Source organism: Eurosta solidaginis, chromosome 2 (genome assembly GCF_040869045.1).
Source record: "Eurosta solidaginis isolate ZX-2024a chromosome 2, ASM4086904v1, whole genome shotgun sequence".
NCBI classification, from domain to species: Eukaryota; Metazoa; Arthropoda; class Insecta; order Diptera; family Tephritidae; genus Eurosta; species Eurosta solidaginis.
The window spans coordinates 128,008,641-128,028,725 of record NC_090320.1 but is presented as its reverse complement, the minus strand read 5'-3'; the positions used below and the strand labels follow the sequence as shown (position 1 = coordinate 128,028,725).

General features: G+C 37.1%; 1 pseudogene; it reads right to left on the bottom strand.

The window, feature by feature from the left end:
• Positions 1-2,884: 2,884 nt before the first annotated feature.
• Positions 2,885-17,874, bottom strand: LOC137240214 (tRNA (guanine(26)-N(2))-dimethyltransferase-like; annotated as a pseudogene).
• Between the last annotated feature and the right edge of the window lie 2,211 nt (positions 17,875-20,085).

Sequence of the window (20,085 nt, the reverse complement as noted above, 5' to 3'; positions counted from 1 at the left end):
ACCAGGACCTATGTTATAAAATAACTGCGTCCTCTTGGCAAATACTAGTAGCTTCCTAGGACTTAAGCCACTTGCTGCTTCTAGATCTGACAGCTGTATCACTCCTAATAGCTGGAGTCTTAGCCTGGCAAGTGCAGGGCACGAGCACAGAACGTGCTCGATCGTTTCCTCCTCCAACCCGCACTTCCTACACCTGCTATCACTGACCAAGCCTAATTTAAAGGCATGTGACGCCAGAAGGCAGTGTCCAGTCAGAATACCCGTCATGAGTCTACAGTCCTCTCTTTTTAATGATAGAAGCAACTGTGTTAGTCTAAGGTTGTAAGACCTACACATAATCTTCGACACTTTACAGCCCCGCGCTTGAACCCACGCCTTTCCTGCTTGGTCGATCATGTGCACCTCTCGCCTTCGCTTAATCTCGCCCAATCTAATTGGGACGTCTACGGAGCAAGCTTCAAGGGATGCGCCCTTTTTAGCTAATTCGTCCGCTTTTTCATTCCCATCTATTCCCATATGCCCTGGGACCCAATATAGATGTATGCTTCTCCCTGTCCCGATTCTCTCCAGAGACTGCTTACACTCTAACACGCATTTAGATGCTGTGCTATGCGAGATTATTGCCTTAATTGCGGCTTGACTGTCAATATAAAAGTTAACACGGTTGCAGCTTAAGCTATTCTCTTCCAGGGTTTCTACTGCTTTGGTTACGGCTAATATTTCCGCTTGGAAAACGCTACAGTAATCCGGCAGCCTGTAGGATCTGCTTAATTCCGGATCAGCGCAGTATACCGCAGACCCTACTCCTTCCACTATTTTGGAACCATCGGTGTACACATGTACCGCCTCGTCCGCCATTTGCGCACCCTTGCGCCAACCGTCCACCTCTATTGTGGCCTTAAGATCTCCCTCAAAGTGCAGGTAGGGAATCATGTAGTCTGTTCGTCTTGTGACTGAGGACGCTATACTACTATGGCCATATGGTCGGCGCTCAAGCTGCCCCGAAGCATCGAGCCTGGTTGCGGTCGTTAACGCTTTGTTCTTTGCTACCAGGTCTACAGGTGGAATGTGCAGAATGGCAATAGCGTATTGCTTTCTATTCACAGCATAACAAAACTACACGTGTCAAACGATTTGATAACAATATTAGAGCCACTGTATGCATTTAATCTTTAATTAGTAATAATATAAATGAAAAAAAAAAAAAAATTTATTCAATTAACTGTATACCAGAGCTATTAAAAAATTATTTTGTGTGTTTCGATTAGATGCCAAAAAAGAAATCTGATAATATGAGCCATTAAGGATAGGGTTCCCCGTACCAACAACACAGACCATTTTTTATTCCGATTTGTATAACTTCTAAATTATACGCTTGAATATTTTTTTTATTATAATATTAATAGCTAACTTTAAATGACAATTGAATTGACTTCTCGGCTAAAAAATTTATTTTCTTTGAATCAGTTACGTTTACATTAAATTTAAGTAAATAAAGTATCTAACTGATTCAAAGAAAATCTATTTTATGGCTGAGAAATCAATTAAAATTTCATTTAAAAATTTTCAAGTTTATTATTAACGTAGTAATAAACAAATTATTTTTCGCATTTTTTTATTCACATTTTAATGTATCGATAATAGGAATATGGCTCATATTATGAGATACATATTTCGGCTCTAAAACTTTTAAGCGTGATTCCGTAAGGAAATGTGTAGTATGTTTTGAAAACATTTTGAATTTTTATTTAAGTTCTTTGTTATTATTATTAAAAATTAAAGTTGTGTTGAACATTGAAATGTACACTTACACCTTATTCATAAAAAATAAAGTAAAACTCTTATAATTGGAAACGTCTTTATAAGACCTTATAAACCTTTTCTCTGTTTTATGAATAAAGGCTGCTTTACACGAGCTGCATTGCGAGTGATATGGATATTTTTTAATATTCTTATTCGCGAATGCGAGTGATGGGAATATTTTTTATTATTCTTATTCGCGAATGTGAGTGTGAAAGAATGTATTTGAATATTCAAAAATGAGAATTTTCGAACCCTGGTTGTTCTTTTAAATATAAGTTTGAAAAAATTTCTTTGGGGTATAAGTAGGTATTCGCAGTTTTTGAAACAAAAAATCTTATTTGAGCTTATAGTTTTTCGCAGCATTGGGCCATATTAATAAAAAGTAAGCAATTGCTTTTTGTCAAGATTTAAAAAATTTGACATAAATTTGTATGGAGAAAGTTTCAAAAATTTAGTAAAAGCTCTAAAAACTAAACACTGTCCCTACAGGCGTGTTTAAGTCATACCAAAGTGGAACTCAACGTATACAATTTATAACGTCCGTATTCTTGAGCTGTGACAGCGCTTGTCATATTGATTTAATCGTGACTTTTAGCTTTATTCTGACCTTTAGTGCAGATTTTTTTCCAGTAAATAGCTTCATGGCCCAAGTTTATGATACAAAAAATGTAAAAAAAAGCTCTGTCACTGCTCAGAATACGGCCCTGCAAAAACGCTCCACGTCATTTTACTAGTCATTTTACGGTCATTGTGACTTTCTGCAGAGGTTATATTCATAGTCACGTTTGCATGGGCGTGATGAACTTTTGTGACCAAATTTTCCGTTTCGTTCCTATTAATGTGATCGTGCATTCCGCTCCCACTTATAGGATGTGAGCATAGCACTGTGCTGCTCACACACGTCACAATGCTCGTCAATTGGCGGTCATTTTTCCGTCACTCTACATTTTCGAGCCATTTGACAATCAATTTTACTGCGGTTTTACCATTTATATAACCGCCATATAACGTGAATTTTACCTGCAGATTTACTTTACCTGGAGCAGCCATATGAATAAAATATGAACCAAAAAAATTGAATTTTCAATATTTATTATTTTCAATATTTATTATTTTCAATATTATTATATATGTACATGAAATTGGAACTTATATTAATCCAGTTCATATAAAACAGAAGAACTTTAATAATAAATAAACTCGCTTAATTGGTTTTTGTTTTCCAATCTCTTCTAAGCGAGCAAAAAAATAATATTAAGCTTTAGACAAAACTCCAGTTATTTGAATAATCTACAACTTAAAGCTTAGTAGAAATTCAGATCAAGAATATTCAAAGGTGTCGTGGATCCGATTGCTGTCGTAATTGAGGAACTTAAAAATGTACGACTAGTAATTGACTCAGACTTATTATTGTTCTAAATCTAATCATTCAAGCAATAATTCTGCAACCCATAGCAGGAGTATTGATTGGTTTCAAATCTAATTCCAACAGCAATCGTACCACGACATACTTTATTATATATGCACATGAAATTGTAACTTAAATTAATACAGTTCATATAAAGAAAAGTAAGTACTTTATTAATAACATAAACTCTCTTAATTGGTTTTTGTTTTCCAATTGAAATCTTTTCTAAGCGAGCAGAAAATAATTTTAAGCTTTAGAAAAAACTCCAATTATTTGAATAATCTACAACTGAAAGCTTAGTAGAAATTCAGATTAGGTTTACTCTTTTTTCAGATCAAGAATATTCAAAGGTGTCGTAGAATCCGATTGCTGTCGTAATTGATGAATTTAAAAATGTACGACTTGTAATTAAGTCAGACTTATTATTGTTCTAAATCTAATTATTCAAGCAATAATTCTACAACCCTTAGCAGGAGTATTGATTGGTTTCAAATCTAATTCCGACAGCAATCGTATCACATCCCTTATTATATATGCACGTGATATTGCAACTTAAATTAATACTGTTGATATAAAGAAAAGTAAATACTTTAATAATAAATAAACTCTCTTAATTGGTTTTTGTTTTCCAATTGAAATATTTTCCTGTGCAAGCACATCGCTATCCTGTGTTGGCAAAAGATATGATTATACTGTCATCGATAGATAGTCGGACGAGCCGTTACTCGGCGAAGTAGAGATGACCGTTGTGTTGGTGGCAGCTGTTACAACAGCAGTTTCTAACTTTACACCATCCGTACAGTGTGATGAATGCTTCACTGCCTTTTCCAATTGCTTGGCGCCAGCAATTTCTGCTGTTTGTAAAGCTTTAGCTGTAATGCAAATATATAGATGGGTTAAAGTGGTTTTCGTATGTTATTCAACAACTCACCCTATACCATCATCACAGCCTCCTCATCGATTTTGAATATGTGTACTGTTTCAGTATTCAGACCCAGTTCGTTTGATGCAATATTTTCGATTTGATGAATATGTATACTATCCGTTAGGCAGACAATTAGGTGCGTTCGATTCATTCATATACTGTGGGTATTTGAGCCGTAGACGCAATTGATATATTGTAACATTTGTAAACAGTTGGGTTTTTCTGCTGTCACCATCACCACTAGAGAGCAATTGAAGAAACGCTCGACCAAGATATGTTGCGATTTACGCGCATAGATTTTTTCCACCTTGTCAGTTATTGATGGAGAAAATGCGAAAGCCATATTTACCATCCAATACGGAAATGGAACTGTGGAGGAAGAAACATTTTATAAAATTTAATAAAATCAATAAATGATAGTTGTGTTAAAATGGGGTAAAGTATCGTATGTTAAAGTATAGCGAAGTTTGAATAGGTCTCATTCTTCATTCTTAGAAACATGTACGAAGGTAGGTAGGTTGAACTGGCCGGTCCATGAGGACCTCACATAGACTGATTGAGTCCGTAGTGTTACCAGAAGTATGTTTTAACGACCAAACTGAAAAACCCTATCAAAAACCAGGACCTATGTTATAAAATAACTGCGTCCTCTTGGCAAATACTAGTAGCTTCCTAGGACTTAAGCCACATGCTGCTTCTAGATCTGACAGCTGTATCACTCCTAATAGCTGGAGTCTTAGCCTGGCAAGTGCAGGGCACGAGCACAGAACGTGCTCGATCGTTTCCTCCTCCAACCCGCACTTCCTACACCTGCTATCACTGACCAAGCCTAATTTAAAGGCATGTGACGCCAGAAGGCAGTGTCCAGTCAGAATACCCGTCATGAGTCTACAGTCCTCTCTTTTTAATGATAGAAGCAACTGTGTTAGTCTAAGGTTGTAAGACCTACACATAATCTTCGACACTTTACAGCCCCGCGCTTGAACCCACGCCTTTCCTGCTTGGTCGATCATGTGCACCTCTCGCCTTCGCTTAATCTCGCCCAATCTAATTGGGACGTCTACGGAGCAAGCTTCAAGGGATGCGCCCTTTTTAGCTAATTCGTCCGCTTTTTCATTCCCATCTATTCCCATATGCCCTGGGACCCAATATAGATGTATGCTTCTCCCTGTCCCGATTCTCTCCAGAGACTGCTTACACTCTAACACGCATTTAGATGCTGTGCTATGCGAGATTATTGCCTTAATTGCGGCTTGACTGTCAATATAAAAGTTAACACGGTTGCAGCTTAAGCTATTCTCTTCCAGGGTTTCTACTGCTTTGGTTACGGCTAATATTTCCGCTTGGAAAACGCTACAGTAATCCGGCAGCCTGTAGGATCTGCTTAATTCCGGATCAGCGCAGTATACCGCAGACCCTACTCCTTCCACTATTTTGGAACCATCGGTGTACACATGTACCGCCTCGTCCGCCATTTGCGCACCCTTGCGCCAACCGTCCACCTCTATTGTGGCCTTAAGATCTCCCTCAAAGTGCAGGTAGGGAATCATGTAGTCTGTTCGTCTTGTGACTGAGGACGCTATACTACTATGGCCATATGGTCGGCGCTCAAGCTGCCCCGAAGCATCGAGCCTGGTTGCGGTCGTTAACGCTTTGTTCTTTGCTACCAGGTCTACAGGTGGAATGTGCAGAATGGCATACAGTGCAGCCGTCGGGGTTGTTTTCAGGGCTCCCGTAATGCAAAGCATCGATAGTCTGCATACCCCCACTAATTTTTTGAGGTATGTTGTTTTTTGTGTGGCTTTCCACCAAACAAGAACTCCATAGTATAGAATAGGGCTTACAATCGCTGTAAAAACCCAATGCGAAAGAGAGGGCGATAGGCCCCACGTACACCCCAGCATTCTTTTACATGCATAGAGTGCCGTTGAGGCCTTCTTGACCCTCTCCTCCACGTTGAGCTTCCATGACAGCTTACTGTCTAGGATGATTCCTAGATATTTTGTGCAAGGTTTCTCCTGTAAGGTCACCGCTCCTAACTTAGGCCTGGTCCAATTTGGGACCTTGAGACCAAGGTACCTCGTAAGATATTAAAAATCCTCAACGCTTTTTTGCAATAACTTAAAAAAAACTCATATTCATCAAATTTCTGTTTAACTTCTACATATCAATAGCTACCTTTACCACCAGAAGGAGTCACTATTGCTTCTACACCTATGCTATTGTTTCCTACACCGATGAGCTTTGTAATAAAATAAACAGCTATCTCCCCAATCTCTCCAGTTTTGTCGCCTCGCGAAACCTGATATTGTAACCAACCAAATCATCGGTGATCTTATTTAAAACATGGCCGCGCCAAATGTCGACCATATGACATTACCCTACCGACTGTCTTACACCTTAAAATTTTGGGTGTGACTTTCATCAGGATCTACATTTTGGTGAGCACGCAGCCGCAATTGTTCCGAGAAATCAGAGCCGTACCAAAATCCTCAAATCCCTCGCTGGCAGTACCTGGCGAAAGGATAAAGAAACGCTCATGACTACACACAAAGCAATTAGCCAGCCGATTAAGTGCTATGCGTCAACCATATGGTCGCCAAGCCTAAAAATTACCCACTGGAAGATGCTACAGGCCTGCCAAAATACTGCTCTCAGAATTGCCACGGGCTGTCTTCTTATGTCCCCAGAACACCATCTGCATAATGAGGCGAGAATACTCCCCATCAGGGAGAGAAATGAGATGCTGACCAAACAGTTCCTGTTGAATACCCAGAAACCTGAGCATCCCAACAGACATCTAATTGGACAACCAGCACCGCCTAGGGACCTAAGGAGTTATCTCCGTAAGCATTTTGAGGAAATACGGCTCCTGAGAACCCAGCCGTATGAAGCGAAAAAACACAAGCAGGTCCTTGGTGAACTCCATAAACAAGCGTCGGTAGCATAAGCTAGGAATTGCCCGGTGAATCCAGTACTCAAAGAAAAGTATCCAAACCTCGCGGAAGAGGAACGCATACTCCCCAGAGAAAAGCGAGTCACTCTAGCTCAACTTCGTTCTGGATACTGTAACAGGTTAAACTCTTACCTATCCAGAATCAACCCCGACATACAAAATGTATGCCCCGCTTGCAATGTGTCCCCACATGACACCAACCATCTCTTTAATTGTAATGTGGAACCAACGCCTCTAACACCCCTTTCATTATTTTCGAAATTCCTATTCCCCAATTATTGTTCTCTCAAGGAGAAAAGAATTGGAGGAATTTTTCTGCGGTGCTATTAAGGCAATGACCTTTGACCTCGAGTAATTTTTTTTTAGCTCGAATAGGATAGATGGGGACTTTTAATTTTAATATTTTTATGGTAAACTTGATGTCCTCACTAAAATTTGGCTTTGTAGTAATTTTTGTTATTTTAATTGTCTAAATTAGCCGTTCTAATATTAAAATCGCCACTCTCAATACAAATCAAAAAACAAGTATGAAAAAGTTGTTAACGTGACAGTGCTTATGGATTCATTTTAAGAGTGCATTAAAAGAAAAAAGTTTTGTTAAGCACATTTTTAAAAAGGAAAGGAAAGGTCGGTAAAAATGAGACTTACCATATATTCATATCGGCTGCTGAGTGGAATATCACCAAATCTCGGCTGCCGTTCCAAAAACTTCCTTTCTCAGAATTCGTTTGAAGAACGCCCTATCTTAGAATAAACACTCCAGCTATTGTCAAAATGTGTTGTATTTGAGCTCAGATCGGTCATTTTTGAAGCCAAATCTGAGTTAGGGCATTCTTCAACCGAATTCTGTGATAGGGCTTTTCTAATATACGGGGTTATTCAAATATTTTCTGAGAAAGGTGCTTTTCGAAACGGCACCCGAGACCGGGTGATATTGTTGTAGCAGTGCTTCGCCCCACCTAACTGCTACAACAACAACCGGATGATATTCCAATCAGCAGGCGATATGGATGTAAGGTTTCATTCAGTTGTCCCATTTTTACTGAGCTTTTGTTTTTGTGTCTTTCGTTTTACGGATATGTTTAGATATAAGTTTTTTTATTAACTTTTAAAATAAATCCATTTTTAACTGCCGGCCATTCAAACTCTGAACCCTATTGTATATTCTTACGATTTCAATGAGAATGATTTCCCACACTCTGAGCGCGAGTATGGTCGCTCGCCGGTATGCATACGTATATGGCGCTTTAGCTTAGATGAAGTTGTAAAATCTGTGAATTAACGATCAGTAAAATGAATATCATTTACAATCACAGTCTTATAAACCTTTACCCTTGTTGCAGAAATTGCACGTATATTTTCGTTTGGGTTTTGGCGGCTGCTGAATTTTAGTGGCCAAATTTTGCTTTAATTTAGCCTCCTCCTCCTTTAAGGCTGTCATATTTCGCTCCCGCGTTTCTGAATCTTCGTCTTTGTGCGTAGTTAAATGCGTACGTAACTCCGTAAAGTGAGGAAAAGTTGATGGGAAAAACTCACATATATGAATATTTTTGCCCAGATGTGTACGTAAATGCGACAGCACTGGACCGCTTACAGCAAAGGTGCATTCGCAGTATTCGCATTTGTATAGTTTTCCACCGGTATGAGTACGTATATGACGGCGTAGATTTAGAGCGTAGGTAAAGCTTTTTTTTTAAAAGCTTGTTGTCGCTGAAGTTTCACTGCCTTTTTGAGCGCTTTGAAAGCTTATGTGTGATGATGCATCATCACCACCCAAGGAACTATTAGACTGATCTTCGCAATTTTCCTCTAGTATATTAGATGGTCTGAGAAGTCTCATCATTTTCAAAGGTGAAGTTTGTAAAGTGGTATCGCCCACTATTGTGGAGTCCCACATTTTAAATGGCGCTTCATTATCTTCTAGTAGTGTTACATCAATACTTTTTAAAGGAGTTTCATTATCCAATTGATGCTGCTCCTGTACGCATAAGTCATGCAATAGACGTTGCAGTGATTGTGCTTCTTCATCTATTTCTTGTAGTTCTACGATTATATTATAAATTTATACCACGCAATCTTATCAACTTTCAATATGTTGTATATTCACTTACCTTGTTTACAAGGGATTTTAAAATAGTTTCCATCGGCGCTGCGCTTTTTAGCATCTTCTTTAACCATATCCTTGTTCTCGCTATGTATGTACTTAAATAGTGTGCTGTCCGGATCGGATGCTGTTTTATCACACATTTTTTCCAAAGCCATAAAACTTTCGTCAGACGTACGTTACTGTTGGCATTCGAATATAGTTTCGTCACAAGATGCCTTAGTTGAAAAATTATAAGGAATCCTCTTTATAGTGTTTGCATTGTTGGATTTATTTTCATCCTCCATTTCAAATATTTTGTTCATTGTATTTCCGCTAACAGCAACGTTACTTTCGTGTTGATCTACATTCGCTACACGAGGAGCTGCGCGTGCTTCTAGCAAAGTTTGTAGATCCTCCTCTAAATCCAACCTAAAGCGTTGGCAAGATACCGGCTCTTTAGCAGGCGTTGTAGCCTTTCTAAATGTGTTCGTGAATCGAGAAAAAAATGTTGAAGATATTGTTTGTATTAATTTTTAATAATAGGTATATATTACCATGCTAAAGTGATTTATCTTTTTAAAAGTATAGTAATAAAGTTCTACAAGCTAGTAGCTACTTTTTAGTCAAAGATTTGGAAAAATTTCAAATTCTTATATAGTAACCCAATTTACTCTACAGTATTTAAAACATCCATCTCCGTGCTCACTCAAATGTCTCATCATAAACAAGCATACAATTTTAATGATATATTTATAAGCATTTACCGTTGCATGACAAGTAATTTCTTGACTTTTGCACGCCAAGCTTTATTTGCTTGAAATTTTTCCAATCCAGACATTTGTATTCAGGAAAATTGAAAAAGAGCAACAAACATCCAAGTTATATTTTGTTGAACCAAAGCAGACAAGACGCGGTAATCTTCCAGGATTTTCGTTACGAAATATCTTTTCCAGATAAGCTTATACCTCTTGAGCACGCTACGTTGTGTTATTATTTTATCCAATAGTTTCTTAATGGTTGCCACATCATTTGAAATTGTGGCCTTACCACTGGAATCAACAATATGCTTGTCCATATTACGTGAACCCAATGTAGTGCGTACAGCGTCCACAATTGAATGCGAGGTATTGATGTTGGATATGATGAATATTTTTCACATAAAAACTCAGGTACCCAATACAAGTTCAGGCATACCGCCGATAACACACCTTTTAAACGACGTTGTGTGTCCAAATCACTTAGCGGTTTTTCTTCTATGAATTGTAGCAATTCTTCAACAAACGTTGGATCATGTATGGGATGCGACCAAAGTGGACCGCCCATCTATAACCCTCTGAAAAAGCGATTGACGAGCCTTTTTGAACGGACATAACCGTTTAAACGGTTAAGCACCAATTAAGTAAGAAGGAAATAATTTGATTTATTCGAGTTTAAATACTTAAGTGGGATAGTTGAAACTTACATGATGTTTATCACCGCAATGCGCACAATTTGTATTAACATTTGGTCCAGTTGGTATACCGAATTTTACTTCCGCATTGCCTTTATCTGAGATCTTGCTTTTTACAATACCCATAGGCTGTAGCGTATAGGTATCACAACCAGTGCATTGAAATACCATTCATTGTTTGCTGTGTTCATAATATAAAGATATGGTAAGTAATTGGATTGTGGTAAAAGGCCAAAATGCTGTATACCAACCTCATGCTATATTTACACTTCGCTTGACTACTATACATACGCACAAATACGCGTATATAAAAATTGGCAGAAATGCTCAAAAGTGGCTCAATATATTTTCCATAACGATTAGAGTGCGTTTCAATGCAATGCAATAGTATACGCAATCCCATCTCATGGCAGCATTTCATACGCAAAGGCACAGAACTATATTTGCACAGCCATATCATTCGCAGTTACAAGTAATGAACCCCCACTCGTCAGTGATTGTATAGCGCCATCCAGAAACCGATTCGGACAACCATAAGGATCTAGGTCTATAACATCGAAACGCTTCTCATATGAAGTTGAAAGGTACATGAGAGTCCTATTGCGAATTTTATTATTGATTATTACAGTTAAATCACTAGCTATTGATTCGTATATCAAACCTACATTACATCCCCTTCGCTTGGCACAATTAAATGTTCCACTCCATTGTGTCGCATATTTACGCTAATGGAATCTACTACCACCTTAGATAGATCATTTGCAACAATTTCACGCACGCCTGCTACTTCTTTTGCATAACTTATGCTACGTAAACCTCCTGCAGCAAGCGCTTCCAATATTCGCAGTTCATCGTCGTATTTTACACCACCAGCCGTGTATGGTTTCTTGTCATTAGCATTGCTTGTTTTCCTTTTTATTTTGTGGATTTTTATGCGCCGCCGCTTCCCGCTCTCTTATCAACCGCTTTGAGTATACATTAAGTACTGAAATACTTAAATCACGATTAAATTCTTGTACTGGATTGTAGAATACGGCCCCGCCGGCAATAATTTCTGTAGTGCTTTCTTTGATCACACGTTCGGGTGCTTTGTCGTTCGTAGCGATCTGTTAATTCATAAAATTTATGGCGATTTTGTTAATAACGCGAAACATATATTTACCTTATTTTCAGATATTTCCTCAACTTCCATTTTGGCTTTAAACTGCTGTGCATCCAAGTTTTTGTTATCAGCTGTTCGGTGGTGGCATACGCTGGCTGCTGCTTTCGTTGAACAGTGAATCGTGGAAACTGTTTCAACAGAGGAAATATTTAAGCGTTAAAGATGCAAAACACTGTTTTTTTATAAATCAACGATGATAGCCAGCCTTGGGAGGTTGTTGCTGCTGCTATCGTGGCCTTGCATTACCCGGTTGCTGTTGTGGTATATACCTTGGTATAACTGGATGTGGCGTCATTGCCCCACCTGGTCCAGTTGATGCGGACCACGAACAACAACCACCACGACCTACACTGTTTGGGTTCACTTTGCTGCTGCAAACACACCTCCGTCACAATAATTAATGGAGACCATGGAGGTGTATCTCAACAAGAGAGGCTATTTTATTGCACACATAGCCGTTTTTTTACACCGAATTTTCTAATCTTTTTTTTCTTGTATGTATGTGGAAATCAAAATTTACTATTCTGCATTAGAATTGCTCACGGTTATTTATACTATGCAATTACATATTTCACTTTCTTTCTTTATAAACATGCACACATTGATATGAGTTTTTTTTTGCTAAAACACCCTTTAGTAGACCAAAAAATATTAAAGAATGCGTATATTATTTTCTGCAAAATGTAAATCACACAAACTGAAACAATTTTCCACTTTTCTGCAGAATTAGAAATGGCCGATTTTTTGCACGCAAAAATGACTTATTTTGCTATCCCTATGAAAATAATAGGTGCGAGAGAGCACGATACATTGTGGGAAAGCAAAATTTGTCAGCATGCTATTTTATTTGCACAATTTTTCATTCCAAATCGTCACCCCTGTCAAAAATTCGTGTGGCTGTGTGCGTTTTTGGTCACACGATTTTTGCAGGGGGGTGTATAACTTATACAAAACTCTTTGCTTTTTTATAAATTTTGTACATAGTTTGATTATATGTATTTGTGTTTGCATGAATTAAATTCGGGCACCAATATTTCAGCCAGATGTAGCTTATTCCTGCGATTCCGCAAACGATCCAGAAATATCATCATCGTTATGAGAACCCGATACTACTTCCGAAGTCAAAGAAATTGAAGGAGAAAGGAAATGACGCGGTACGTAAAGAGGAATATTATGTGACTGTAGTGTCTGCATTGTGCATAGTAGAGAATTGAACATTTTAAGTGTTTCGCGACGCTCATCTTCTAGCATTTTCTGAGTTTCTTTGCGATTTTTTTCTAATAAAAGTTCGACGTTGCTGAAATGGGTTTCATCTTGTTTTTTCATAGCGTCAACTAAATTATCTTGCGTGTTCTTCCACTCATTTGTAAAAGATTCCATAACTTTCGAATAAGAAGCCTTTTCTGAAAATATGTATAAAAAAAATGTGTACACTTTTACTTAAAAATCAAAGTTAAACTGGTTGGACAGATATCCAACCGGAATCATTATACGGTTATAAGTTCCATACCAAATTGCACTGAGTCACTCGTATCAAGGGTAATACTTGACATTAGTATCCTACAGGTAAAACACGGGTTATATTTTAAATCACTCCCAACTGTCATCAACCCAGAGAGGTACACTGCACCTAAGAACTATAGATCATGTAAAATAAGACTCGCATTCCCACGACATTAATCGGGCCCTTATTACAATTTGGTTTGTAACCCCTCACGTATGGACTTACTTTGATTTTTGAAAGTTCCTTTATTTCGGGGAGTGCTGCATGCGACATTGGGTTCTGAAGTATTTTCAGACTCGCTGCCTAGAGGATCGTCCAAATTCACTTCCATAAAGTTACACTGTGACGTGTTCATGTTAATGGAATTCACTTCGACTTGTGAAGTGTCCTCACCTTCTGCCGCTACTGAAGGGCGATTACCAAGAACTTCGTCCAGCAGCTCAAAATACTCACATGTTTGTCTCCCAGCACCACTTTTATTATTATGACGCTTAGCTTTGTAATAATCACGCTTAAAAGTTTTAAATTTTGCCCTAATCTGGATGGCATCTTTATTTATTCCTTTGGAATTTAACTCTCTAGCCACCTCCTCAAAGATACAGCGGTTCCTCTTAACCTTACTGACCAGCAATTTAAGGATTTGTCGTTCTTTAATAATGGATATCATTTCAACAACATCCCTTTCTCTCCATATATTTCTTTTCTTTTTATTTTCCATTTTATTTTGCAAGAAATCTGTAATTTAATTAATTTGCAAATATACAAGTAAACCGCGAACTCAAAATCAGCTGTTTTTCAATTCGCCTTAAATACTAGATGTGTTTATACGCTCTGTGCATGCGTCTGGAGATAATAACGACCGATTTTAAAACGAGTGTAAGTCAAAACACTTTGTACTTTTAAAGCGAATTGAAATTTAGTTTATGCATGCGTTTTGAGTGAACCCATATATATTCAAAGCGACTTATGCATGCGTATAAACATAGTAACACTTGTCTTATCCACAATGACCTCCGTCTTAAAGGGTAGGTATCGATAGAAAATTTGTAGTCGATACTTTAGCACATTTCTTGCGTGGGAGCCACAAATCACAAAAGCCTCAGTTTCTTGCTTCGTCCTGCGCATTTACGTCACAGTTGACCCTTGTGCGAACAGCTGATATACTCTTCTATAGTTTTTCATGCAAAATTCAAGAGCTTGCTTTTGTGCAAAATGTCTTTTATTTAGTAAAAGTCTAGTTGTGGGGTCGACCAAAAATATCGAGAGAGGTGTCAAACGACGCGTCTTGAGATCGGTATTAATAATCAGAATAAAAATGTACACTCGTTCAAAAGATTTTAACGAAAAACTGAAAAATGACCCACGGGTTCCCCCGAAACCGGAAGTGGGATCCATAATATTTTTACGCAGAACACCTTTCTGCATTGATGACCTTCGGCCGCGATTATGCAAAATTACCCTGGGTGGGCTGTAGGGTTTACAATTCTACTATAATTATTTCAAATTTGTTATTGAATTGTTACATCAAAGAAAGATAATTTTTGATTACTTGATAACTTGATATTACATTACATATAATTAAATAAAAAATATTAAAAGGATTTTTAAAATAAAAGTCATATAAAATATATTACTACAATATGGCGATCCTGCCAGGAGGCAATTGAAGCAACAAAAACTACAAAAAAGGCGATCAATAGCCGTGTTTTTTTTACAAGAGTGTACGTTTACGTTTGCGCATAAAAAACGCTTATCCTCGTTTAGATAATTCTTAGGAGAGCCATCTAGCGGCAACTAGCTACAGAAGAGGTGTACCTAAAATCGGAGACGCAAACCTCTGGTGGCCATACTGTATAACATATAGCTGAATCAGTTGCGATGAATAGTGGACACGCAAAGAATACATAGAATTAGTGTAGAGGATGAAACGTAGACACATATTTCATTTACATCTGAGTATAATGCGTATTGAAATTTAGTAGTACAAATTTTATGCGCAGCAATTTCAGAGGTGTATTTATAGTTTGACGCTTAGCTGTCCATATAAAGTTTAAGCGTAAACGTCTATAGATGTAAAAAAAAACACAGCTATTGCTAAAGAGTTAAAAAATATGTGCCCATCCAGTGAGGGCCATTTGTATTCTATTTTTCTTTGTGTCCGATTGTTGCGCGTCATATACATAGAATAATCAACATCTGACGACTAGTTTGATAATTTCGTTGCATTTCCATATAAATTTTGTTATTGGCTTCCGCATTGTTCTTTACGTCTCGGCTGGCGTGACGGAAATTAATTAAATATTTGAGTGTTGAGAACGATTGTCTGATGACAACGAAGTGGGCGCTTTGATGCGTTTCCTTATAGTTCATTAAAACTGGAAATTTTTGTATTTTCGTGGTTAACTCTTCAAAAATATATCAATAAAAGAAGTGAAAAATAAAGAAGGTAACTTAACAGCGATAAAATAAAGGGAAGTTATGAATACAGCGACAAATTTGTAAAAAAGAGCGATTGAATTAATTTAAAATAAAAGTAAAAACACATCGTTTGTAAAACAAGCGTAGATAAATATTTGTGTAGGTATATATGTTTATAAAGTGGTGATTCATTAAAGAAAAGTCGGACAAAAAAGCTACCTATGAAACGTTGAAAAACTTGCACTGCTAATCAACCAGGCAAACATAAGGGGGACTCATGAAAGCATATAAACTTATAAAATGTAAAATTATATCCATTTACACAAGCTGTAATGTGAACGCACCTAGTAATATTCTTGATAAACTTAATTGTTTATCATCTGTATTATTGGCAAACACATTTTTTTGATTGTTATGCAAATTAAAAAATTCCAAGATTAAGTGAAAAAATCAAATCTAAAACGTCCTTACTAAGATATACTTGTGAATGACTTGCTGATGTTGGAGATTTCTGATGAAAATGCCTGCTGTAATGTCTGCAAGGTTGCATTCCTTGAGTTTACACAATGAAATGTGCGCGTAAATTTATACAAATTGTGTAAATGATTTTTCATACAAAATTTGACAGCTCGTTTACGCACTTTATAAGGCATTTATAAAGTTACATGAGTCCCCCTATACAAACGGATAGTGAACTACAACCTACTTCGATTGCAGCCAAACCAAACTATCACCCTTATTATGAACTCATACGATACACGATAATCGCTTGCAATCTGTTATACCATATTATGAAATAAATTCTAGCGTGTGAAACCGATCGTTAGCGTTTATCGTTTATCGTGATATTGCCATACGCTAGCTATCGCATCAGCTGTTAAATTTTCTACGCTAGATATCGTTGATAAATTTTTGCACGATACGTTGGGAGCTATTTAAATAAAAGGAAATATAAAATTAAAAATCCAAAAGAATCTAACTAAAGCCTCATTCGCAACACTCTTTTGCAACACCCTGGGCAAGAAACCTTAAAGTGACATAAACTTCAAAATATTTGTGATGGATGACCTATTTTTACGGGCGCGCAAACTGCCTTATATTTCTGTTAAGACATACTCTGAAATCTATTTATTTATTTCTAGTATGTCAAGTACTTACAGTGTAGAGTTCATTTTAAGAAGATTGGAAGCATCTCTCAATTTTCTTCTTTCTAAGGCCTTTCTGCGAGTTTCGTCAATTTGTTCATGTGAGTTTCCATAAAAGGCAACAGAGTTTGCAGAAAACATGTTATTATTACATCTTTTAAAAACTTTTGCCACTTTTACGTACAAGACAATTGAATTTTTAGTATTTGCTTTTTGTTTTGCTATCTTTTTCGTATAGATTCACAATAATTTGTAAACAAAATTCTGCTGTCATTCACAATAGTCCATCTATCGGGCGTGTGGAAATCGCAATATGAAATCTAATTTTTTACGATACGCTAGCAAGCGTTTATCGTTTATCGTATGAAAATTCATAATAGGGGTGTATATTGAGCTAAATCGCACCATTGCCGCATTCTTGCTGCTTCTTTTATACACATAAGATTGATACAATAACTATATACGATTTTACGTTTGCCCCGCTATATTTTTACATACAGCATGGTCACGCGAATGTTTTTCTATGCATGTGAGCACCTAGAATCTCATATCCACCTACTTCGGCCTTGTTGCCATTGACGGCATCTCATCTTCAAGTAGTGCTACGTCGCTCCCAAGTACTTCGTGCCTATACTCCTTTATCCCAATATTTAGTAGGGGGACTCATGAAAGCATATAAACTTATAAGGCGTAAAATTATATCCATTTATACACGCTGTTATATGAACGCACCTAGAAATACTCTTGATAAATTTGATTGCTTATCAGCTGTGATATTGCCAAACAAAAATTTTTGATTGTTATACAAATTAGAAAATGCCAAGATTAAGTGAAAAATCAAAACTAAAACGTCTTTACTAAGATATTCTTGTAAATGACTTGCTGATGTTGGAGATTTCTGATGAAAATGCCTGCTGTAATGTATGCAAGGTTGCATTCCTTTGAGTTTACCGCGTTTACACAATGAAATGTGCGCGTAAATTTATACAAATTGTGTAAATGATTTTTCATACAAAATTTGACAGTTCGTTTACGCACTAGACAACCTTTATAAGGCATTTATACGGTTACCTGAGTCCCCCTAGTATTTTTGCTATTGCTGTTACTACGTGTGCTCACTATTGTTTTTGTTAATTAATTGTACGCAACGCCGACATCTCACATACATCTCAATAATTGCTGACTTTGATCTAAATGTGGATAGTCTTATTCAACGGTTCCTTGAGCAATTTTAAAGCCATTGCACAATTTTAAAAGTCATTGCACAATATTACAGCCATCGCACAATTTTAAAGCCATTGCACAATTTTAAAAGGAAACATTGGATTGCGAAGAAGAAATGACAATTAAAATTTTGGAAGAATAATTTTGAGATTGGTTTGTTTTAAATTATATATACATATATTTTTTGTTTATTGAAACAATTATTTTAAAATATAAATATTTTTGATATTAATATTTAATTTTTACTAAATTTGTAAACTTTTCCTTCAGATTAGTTAAAATATTTTCTAACCTACATAATACACACACTTCTACGCTCACACATAATTTAAATGATTCGCCTATTGATTTGCAGAATAATTCTGTTCAAGAAGAATTAGTAAATCCATATGCAAATCAAAATAACACTGAAATTTGTGCTACCTCCTACAAGCTTCCACTATTTTCGACAAATTGTCAATTGACACATAGAAGCACTACTGTAGCATTCACTCATTAAGTTATTCATTCATTTGTACAAACATATTGTCACGGATATTAGCACCACTAAATTATCCCATCACTAAGGCGATGCTAAGGCCATGCCAAGCAGTATTTACGTTAATAATTAAATTAAGTATACACATATATAAGGCAGCCCAGAGAGATGTCACACACAGATGCATTTACTTATATGCCTATGTGCGCGCGAGAGACTGTAAACTACAAACATTCACATCAATAATTCAATCTTTATGTATCTACATAAACGAATAAATAATTGCGTCTACACATATGTATGTACGTATACGAGCAGCGGAGCGGCAATGCACAAACACATGCATATATCTTATCTGAGTTGTCACAAGAGAGAGCAATAATTTGTGCACGTAGTTGTGGCTGGCGATTTTGTAGCCGAAACAACTAGTAAGTTCTGGAAATCGAAGAGCCTAGAAGTATGCAGCGTAAACTATAAAAGCGGGGCAAGCTAGTAAGAAGTAATACAGTTTGAGTTGAGTTATTAATCAGTTTGGTTATTAAGCCAGCGAGTAGCAAAGTATAAGTGTTATTGTGAAGTACTTAATAAAGGCCATTTTTCCATCATTCAATATTGGAGTTATTTATTCAACAGTTTAGTGATTCGAACTTAGCAGAGGATTGCAAATAAGAGGATTTGCAAGTAAATTCGTTACAATTGATGTCAGAAGAGGAATTGTTGAATAAATTCCAGAAGACAACAAGGACATGGCAAAGTTCAGTGAATTGAAGATCCAGCAACTGAAGAAGGAGTTGGAGAGCCGTGGATTGAATACAAGCGGCGTTAAACTCGAACTTCATTCACGGCTACGAGAGGCAATGGAAGCAGAAGGAATTGATGTGGAAGAGTATGTCTTTCATCTTGATGGCGAGGAGACAACAAAAATTGAAGAGGAAAACGAAACATCGCAGACAGTTACGAGCACAGACTTGAACATGATATTGGCTGCAATATCTGCACAAACATCGACAGTAGAATCAATGTCGTCACAAATGTCATCACAACTCGAAGAGCAGAAGACATATATGGCATCACAACTAGAATCACAGAAGACACATATTGCAGAAATGTCGTCAGAAATAACATCAAAGATCGAAGCACAAGAAACGCGTATTTCAGAAATGTCGTCGCAAATGTCATCTCAACTGGAAGAACAGAAGACATATATGGCATCGCAACTGGAAGAACAGAAGACATATATGATATCTCAGTTGGCTCAGCAGTTGAAAGCGCAAGAGGATCGCATATCATCGCAGTTGGAGGGTTTTAGTGAACGACAAGATAACATGGAAGCTGAGATGGATGCTTTGAAAGATCGGATTCAGCAGTTACAATTAAATCGTCCAGCAGTTTCAGCGAGTAATCCAAAGGTAAAAACACCATCCTTTGACGGTTCTGTTCCTTTCCAGGTCTTTAAGCTACAGTTTGAGAGGACCGCAGCAGTGAACAACTGGAATGTGGAAGATAAAGTTGCCGCACTCTTCGTA